The 7,797-nt window shown below is 40.5% G+C and overlaps 1 non-coding gene across 1 annotated transcript; it reads right to left on the bottom strand.

Moving 5' to 3' along the window:
* Positions 1–512: 512 nt before the first annotated feature.
* On the bottom strand, positions 513–619 carry LOC120256450. The gene has a single exon (XR_005535310.1). It is a non-coding gene; the product is annotated as a small nucleolar RNA R71 (small nucleolar RNA).
* Positions 620–7,797: the final 7,178 nt, after the last annotated feature.

The raw sequence follows: 7,797 nt of genomic DNA, 5'->3' as shown, positions 1-7,797 counted from the left end.
GTCAACTCTTCAACATTGGTTGAAGTTGATCCAGAAATTGGAAGAAGAACTCATAGACAGGGAAAAGAAACTGTACAAGAATAGACAAATCAAGCTGAGATAGAAGTTGAAGGGTCTGACAATATGGCTGAACCACATAGGCAATAGAGAATACTCCCAGGTTATGAAAGACCTACAGTTCTTGGCATGCAATCTATTAATGTGAGAACACCGATTATAGCTTAGAATTTTGAGCTCAAGCCAGGCTTTATTCAGATGTTACAACAATCATCACAGTTTAATTGTTTGGCAGATGAAGATCCGAACAACCATATCGAGAATTTTTTGGAAGTGTGCGACATGCTCAAGATTAATAGGTTCACGGATGATGCCATAAAATTGAGGGCCTTCCCATTTTCCTCGAGGGGGAGAGTGAAATAGTGGTTGTATTCATTACCTAGAGCATTGATCACTACTTGGTAGGAGATTATAGAAGCTTTCTTGGGTGATATTTCCCTCCAGGAAAATATGCAAAGCTCAGGAATGAAATGTCCTCTTTTGTGCAAATGGAATTGGAGTCTCTTTTTGATACATGGGATAGGCTCAAGGATCTCCTACGGAAATGTTCTCAGCATGGATTCCCCGAGTGGATGATTATTTACACTTTCTATAATCGTTTCAATCCAAGCATGAAGCAATTATTTGATGTTGCAGCAGGAGGTACCTTAGGTAGTAAAACCCCTGAAGAATCCCAATAACTCATTGAAGAGATGGCTATGAACAGTTATCAATTGAATACATAAGACCAAAAGAAGGTAGTCGGACTTCATGAGATCAATGCAGTCACATCATTAGGAGCCTAGGTTAAGTGCTTGAGCCAGAAGTTAGACATCCTAACTTCTCCAAGATTGGCAGCAGTGATGAGTTGTACTAGGTGTAAGGGAGGACACGCTTCATCTGATTGCCCAATTCCTATTGGTGGTACAACTTCAGTGGAACAGGGGGATTTTATAGGAAATGCAATGAGAGGTCAAGGAAATCTGTATAGTAATACCTACAATCTGGGGTGGAGGAACCACCCAAACCCTTCTCGGAGTTATCAGGGGCAATAGAAGAGTACAACACCATAGGCTTTCCAACAATAACAACAAGCCACGAATATGGAGAACAGAGTTTTAGAGTTGGAAAACCGGATTACTGATTCAGAGAAGGCTTTAACCAAGTTCATTCAATCATTGGACATGAGATTTCTGTCTGTTGAAGCCACACTTCGCAATCATACTACATCTTTGCATAACTTGGAGAACCAAGTCGTTCAAATTGTGAAGTCACTTTCGGAAAAACCCCAAGGAAATTTGCCTAGAAACACGGAGACAAATCCAAGAGAACACATGAAGGCAATCACTTTGAGAAGTGGTCGTGAGATTGAGAGTAAGATCCCTTGATAAGCTCCCTTGATATGTGTTTTTGTGTTCTTTTGTGCATATAGGGTTGTGGAGATAATAGTGGAAGAAAGGAACCAAAAGTAGATTGTGGATGCATTTGATTGATGAAATCTTGTAGTGAACAAATGTGAAGTTGCAAGTTGTGCGTGAAGACATGTGAGTGTGTGCCAACCTCTATTGTACATAAGTGAATACATAGTTTGGAGGCGCACAAGGGCAGTCACTCTCACATGTTCTGACTTGTGCATTACTAGCAAGATCTTCATCAAATATGATTTTATTAAAGACAAAATGTGATCTACTGCATGGATGTGTGCCCATTCGTGTGGCCTCGATAAAATGTGTGGAATCGGGAGCATTTTGGTGAAGCACTGTAGCAGTTCAATGTAGCTAAACTACTGTAGCACTTACGGTTCACATCTCACAGAAATTGAATTCCTAGAAATTCACACGGCTGTGTGGAAATAACACACGCCGATGTGGATGCCCGATTCTAGCCCTGTTTATGTGACGATTTCAGCAGTCTTAAAGGATCTTTTTCTCATCTTTTCCCCATTTTTGGAGACGCTCGCGGCTAAAGTTTGGAGATGCTTTGGCTAGGTTTTTGGAGTGGTTGTGCAGTCTTAAACACCGCATTCCTTGGGAAGATAGTTATTGGGGGAGCTTTTGTCAACATCGATTCAGCAAGGTTGACAAGAGCTTCTGAGTTAAGAATGTGAACTATTCTTTCCTTATGTTAAGCATTACTTTTATCAGGTTTAATCACTAATACATGTGTATTTGTCTTCTTTTGTGCAGATACTGTTATGAAGCTAAGTATTAAGAAAAAAAGCCAAAAGTAGATCATGAATGCAGTATTTGGTACAATCTTGGAAGGAACAAACGCGAAGACACAAGTAGGGTTTTAAAATATGTGAATGTGTGTCAACCTTCATGTATTCAAGCAATTACAATGTGTCGGAGGGGCAAGAAGGCAGTCACATTTACAAATCCAGACTTGTGCATTGATAGTAAGATCTTCACCAATGAGGCCTTTGATTGAAGAAGAGTTGTGATCTACGGAATAAACGTGTGCCTGTTTATGTTGCCTCAATGAAAAGTGTGGAATTGGGAGCATTTTGGCAGAGCACTATAGCAGGATATTGTAGCAAATCACTGTAGTAAAATACTATAATAGTTCCTATTCACAACCGGCCGAAAAAATAGTTTTCTAGAGAATCCACACGGGCGTGTGGAAATTCCCCATGCCAGTGTGGAAATTTCACAGCCCCGTTGGAAAAATCCACAGGGGCATGTGGATTTTGGATTCTAGCCCTATTTAAGCCACGACTCAGCCCGATTTTAGAAATCCTTTTCTCCTCTTCTCTCCAAGTTTTCTCCATCTTTTGAGAGGCCGTTAGCTAGGGTTTGGAGAGGCTTTTAGTAAGTCTTTGGAGTGGTTCTATGGATTTGACACCGCACCTCGCTTGGAAGAAGGTTATTAGGGAAGCTTTCGTCAGCATAGATCCGGCGATATGTGCCCTAGGTAGGATAAGGGGACCTTCAGAGAAGACAAGGCTACTCCACAAGACCATCGACACGAACACCGTGGGGATTTTTCTATGGATTACTTGTTTTTACATTCGATTTCATTGTTGATTGTAACTAGCTCCATGGAGAGGTAAACCACTAGTAGGTACTTAGATTTGTGAACCCTAGGATGTATTTGTTTCATTAATCTTCTATTATGTTTTCCTTAATTGATGTCTTTAATTGAGTTTCAATCTTGAATTCTTGTTGAATGATTTCTCCCTTAGAGTGACACTAAGGTTGAGAGTCTACATTGGTAACCTTTGTGAGTGAGTGACACACCACGAGGGTTAGACATTACAAGATTGGAGAGAGTCGAGAGGGTGAGTCGAGAGATAGTGGAGCATTCCCTCTCCCCTCCGATGTGATTTATCCTACCTCCACGTTCTAAGAGTTCTTTGCAGTCATAGTAGAGTGAATAGGCTAAAGGATGACCTCCGCTGGGGCTTAGTTGCACAGGTAACAGAGTGAAGCGTTGAAGTGACTTTAGCTCCTATGGGTTAATTGTGACTAGGGGTCTTTCACATGGACCAAAAGGTTAGATCTATACTTTATAATAGGGTTTATCACTTGGAATCTCTAGAGTGTCTTACAACGCTACAGAGTGTGAGGTGTTGTGATTGATCGATTTCTCCGCCGGGATATAGTGTAGACTTAGTCACGGTTGAATTTAGGTTTGGGACTGTGTGTTTAAGGATTTCCATGACTCATTAAGCATCAATTAAGAGATATAATAGTTAATTTTGCACTTAAAACAATTATCCTAGCTGGAACAATATCCAAGTATCCCACTTCTATCGATTGCCTTACCTCTCATCTATTTGTGCTTCTCTCTTTCTTGTATCTTTTATTCTTGCTTTCATTACATTTTATCAACAAAATCATTATTCCGTCTTTGCTTGGTTAGATAGCAATCTTGGTATTTTTATTCCCTACTTCCTATTGGTATGATACCCACTCACTTGGGATTTATTACTTTGATAAGTGTCTAAATGTAGGTGTTTTCATATATATATATATATATCATATTCACTTTGCATGTATTTTGTGAGGTTTGATGCCCGTTTTGCATTTGTCATCTACTATTTACTTTGTAGGGCATAAGAAAGCCATGGAGAAAAAGAAGATATCATTTAGGCGAAAAGGGAAGAAAATAGCAATTTCAAACTACCCGCATACTACCCAGTATGGGGGTCGTATGCACTGTAGCAGTGAGATGGAATTGAAGCTGTCTACCCAGATTTTCATACCACCCCCATACCACATGATTGACACAGAGCATGAACACCCGCAAGGGCACAGGATCATCAAGTAATAAACCACTTGCGCATGCACAAGTGGGTCGTATTCCCAAGGAGCCTGAGGTGCTACTTTACTCACTTCTTACCTGTTGTTTAGCTCACCGATTCCAATTCAAGAGAAAAGAAGAAAAGAAAGCAAAGTGAAAAGTAAGAGAAATTCTTAAAAATATGATACGATCAAAACACGGAGAAGCTCAAGGTTGGAAAAACGGTCACGGATGAGGATCCCCAAGGGGTTACTTAAGTGAGTAGGAAATTGAGTAGTTAAGCTGTGAGCTAGTTGGATCGAGAAAAACCAAAACTTAGGGTAACCCTGGGATGGTCACGACAATTGACCCTTACCCAGTGCAAGGTGTTGCGCATGCAATTTCTTTCCCGCCAAACTTCCCACACGCTGCAAGGAGAAAGATGGTTTTCACAAGTTAGGGTAGAAACACAAGTAGTTTTCAACCCTAGGAATGGAGGGGTACAAATACCCGATGGTCATGGCGTACTTATACAATTATCCCTTCCTAGTTTGGTGAAGTCTAGCACTAAGGCAATGGTCATGCTACAAAGTGATACCAAGAAATTGATACATCACTCAATCAAATGTACCAAAACAATGAAGAACACCAAACAAGAATCATAACAAGGCAAACATTCATAAACTACTCAAATAAACCAAAACATCACTAGTTCATCCCCAAGGTTCACCTACATCCGATGACCTAGTGGTTTAGTTGTTCATGTTCAACAAAGAAACCAAACAATCCATACAAACAACTAAAATAAACATGAGGAGCACACCGTCAAATGGTGAAGGCGGAATAACTCTTGAATCCACGGGGAAAACCTTCCGAAGACGCCACTTGTAGGGGTGGCTTCCTGTTGTCTTCAACCTCCAAGAAATGTAGCCCTAGAAGTAGCTCCTCCTAATTCTTTCTCTCCCGCCCAGAAATGCTCGGATTTTTCTCCCCTTTTTGCCCTCCTCAAGCTCGGGTTCAAGGTTGTGTAGAAGTTCTTCCCTAACCCTAGCCGTCTTGCCCAAAGAAGATGATGATCCCCGGAGAAAGATCTGCAAAAAGAAGCCCTCAAAGTCTTTTAAACCCTCAGGTCCTGATAAGTAAATGGGTCAATATACCGGCCGTATGCCGACCCCTCGGGATTTCTAGTATTCGCGAGAAGCCCGTGATGAGACTACAGAATTACTACTGATTGACACTGCTCACGATACTCACCGCTATCAAGATTACTATGCAATGATAATTCCACCCCTCCCCCAAGGAACATTGCTTTTGATCACCGAATTTATCCCCATTCACGCCGCCTCGAGTTCCCAGGGCTTCTATTAGGCCTGAACCCAAAAAATAACACAATTTAGACCAAAAAGGGCATCGCTTCAACAAAATAAATGTAATGAATAATACCAAACAAATACATGCAAAAATACATACTTTTTAGACGTTTATCACCACCCGAAGTATGGGAGCTATATGGAGGCCGATGCACCTCGTAGATAGGCTCATAAATCTAGATTATTTGAGTGCTATACGACCCCCATACGACCCATATACGATCTGTATGCCATAAAGGGTATAAAAGCTGACTTTTAGGGCAGAACAAGGGACTTTTTCCTTGGCCATTTAGGCCGCCACCACCACACTTCTTTGGGGCCTTTCGCCCATCTTTTGGCGGAGATTCTTGGGGAAACAAGCATACATCATCACCAAGAGGGAGAGGAGAAAAGGAGAAGGAGTTGGAGTGAAGATCTAAGCCATCATCGACAAACTTGTGAAGCTTCATCCATTCAAGGGGATCACGACCTAGAGTGGGTTTTCATTACTTCTTGTATGTTTTTGTCTTCCTTGTATGTTGTATAAGTGTCCCTTATCATGAGGGGTTAACTTATTATTGTGTTTGGATTTGGATGAATCCTAGGGTTCATCTTGTGTAAGAACTTGGGATGTTATTCTTCATTTAATTTTATGGTTGTTTGAGATTCAATCTTTCGTGCCTTGATACTTAGAGTTACATGTATGGAGAAATCTGTGATTCTATTATGAGTTGTATGCGTAGATTTTACCTACTCACGCATACTAGATCTAGGAAAGATTGAAACGGGATACTTGTGCCTACACCCCAAGAAATCAAATGTTGGTAGTCCTCCATTGCTAGGTTTAAGCGGAAGAAGAGTAGGTTCACTCCTATTAGAGAAATCTTAGAACTTAATGCCATCATAGGTGTGTTGATCAGGGAGAGATTCCGATTGACATTCGTATGGGATCATGGGTTAGTCGCCGAGAAATTGGGGCTAATCTACTCACGAGGTCTCTAGGTCTCAACTATCATCAATCATCTTTAAACCATCCTAGTTTGGACTTTAACAACAACCCTAGGTGCATTCCTTGTCCAAACACTCCCTTCTCATTCTTGGTACTCCCTTGTTTGTTTACATCCGTGTGCTAGTTACTCGCCCATAGATTTGCTTAGCTTAGTTTATTTTATTTCATTTGTTCTTCTTACTAAGAATTGTAGGCTAGATTATAGATGAGGAGTGAGTAATAATACTTCCTTGGCCCTGTGGAATATGACCCCTTTGTCACCTGCTGTAGGTATTACTTTAGCGATCCCATACACTCTGCGAGGAAGCAATCAAGTTTTTGGGGTCTGCTGTCGGGCATTATTCAAGGAATATTAGGAAAGCTTGTAGTCCATTACTCTAGCCATTTATCTTTTTCTTTTGTAAATATTTGTCTTTCTATGTTTCTTTTACCCCTTTTGTCCATATTTATTTATATTCCTTCTTAATTGTTTTCTTTGTTAGGTTATTGATTTTAGTTTTACTTGTTGACACAAGGCCATGGATTTTCAAGAACAATTGTTGGCCGCGAAAATTTTTGCACTTCATAAAAAGGTGGAAGAATTTCTTGCCATGAAAGAAAGGCAAAGCAATCAGCACCATAATCCTTACAATCCATATTGGTCAGGGTACCCAAGACCTTCAACAGATTATCATAGTCAACAATGGGAATACCTTCACCGAGGATTGCTACAAGAACCCTCCTATCAAGAACCGTGGCATTACCAACCTCCAGTTGACCATTGTAAGAAACTTAATTGATGGGGTTTCAATACACAAGATGTGTTTTCAAGATTCATGACCAATGCTTGAAGCCTTGAATTCCACAAATTTTAATGCCCAATAATCTCTTCAAAGTATGGAAAACCAGATAGGAGAATCTTCCAAAGAATTGGTCAAATTGCCACCATCTATAGAAGCCCTATCTAAAAATAGCACAAGGAATGAAGAGAAAATCAGTGACATTGAGGTGGAAGTTTCCATTGAGGTGTTTGAGGTTGAAGAAGCAATTAATGTAGCTCCAATACATTTTTGAGCAACATCTGGATGTTCCACTTCAAGTTGAAATTGAAGAAGACAAGGGGAGGATGACATCATGGCCATGAAAAACATGTGGAGGAAGTAGAAGAAACTCCATCGACCACATGTGAAGATGCTACTT

This window comes from Dioscorea cayenensis, unplaced genomic scaffold (genome assembly GCF_009730915.1).
Source record: "Dioscorea cayenensis subsp. rotundata cultivar TDr96_F1 unplaced genomic scaffold, TDr96_F1_v2_PseudoChromosome.rev07_lg8_w22 25.fasta BLBR01001451.1, whole genome shotgun sequence".
NCBI lineage: Eukaryota > Viridiplantae > Streptophyta > Magnoliopsida > Dioscoreales > Dioscoreaceae > Dioscorea > Dioscorea cayenensis.
This window is presented reverse-complemented; position numbering and strand designations above follow the sequence as displayed.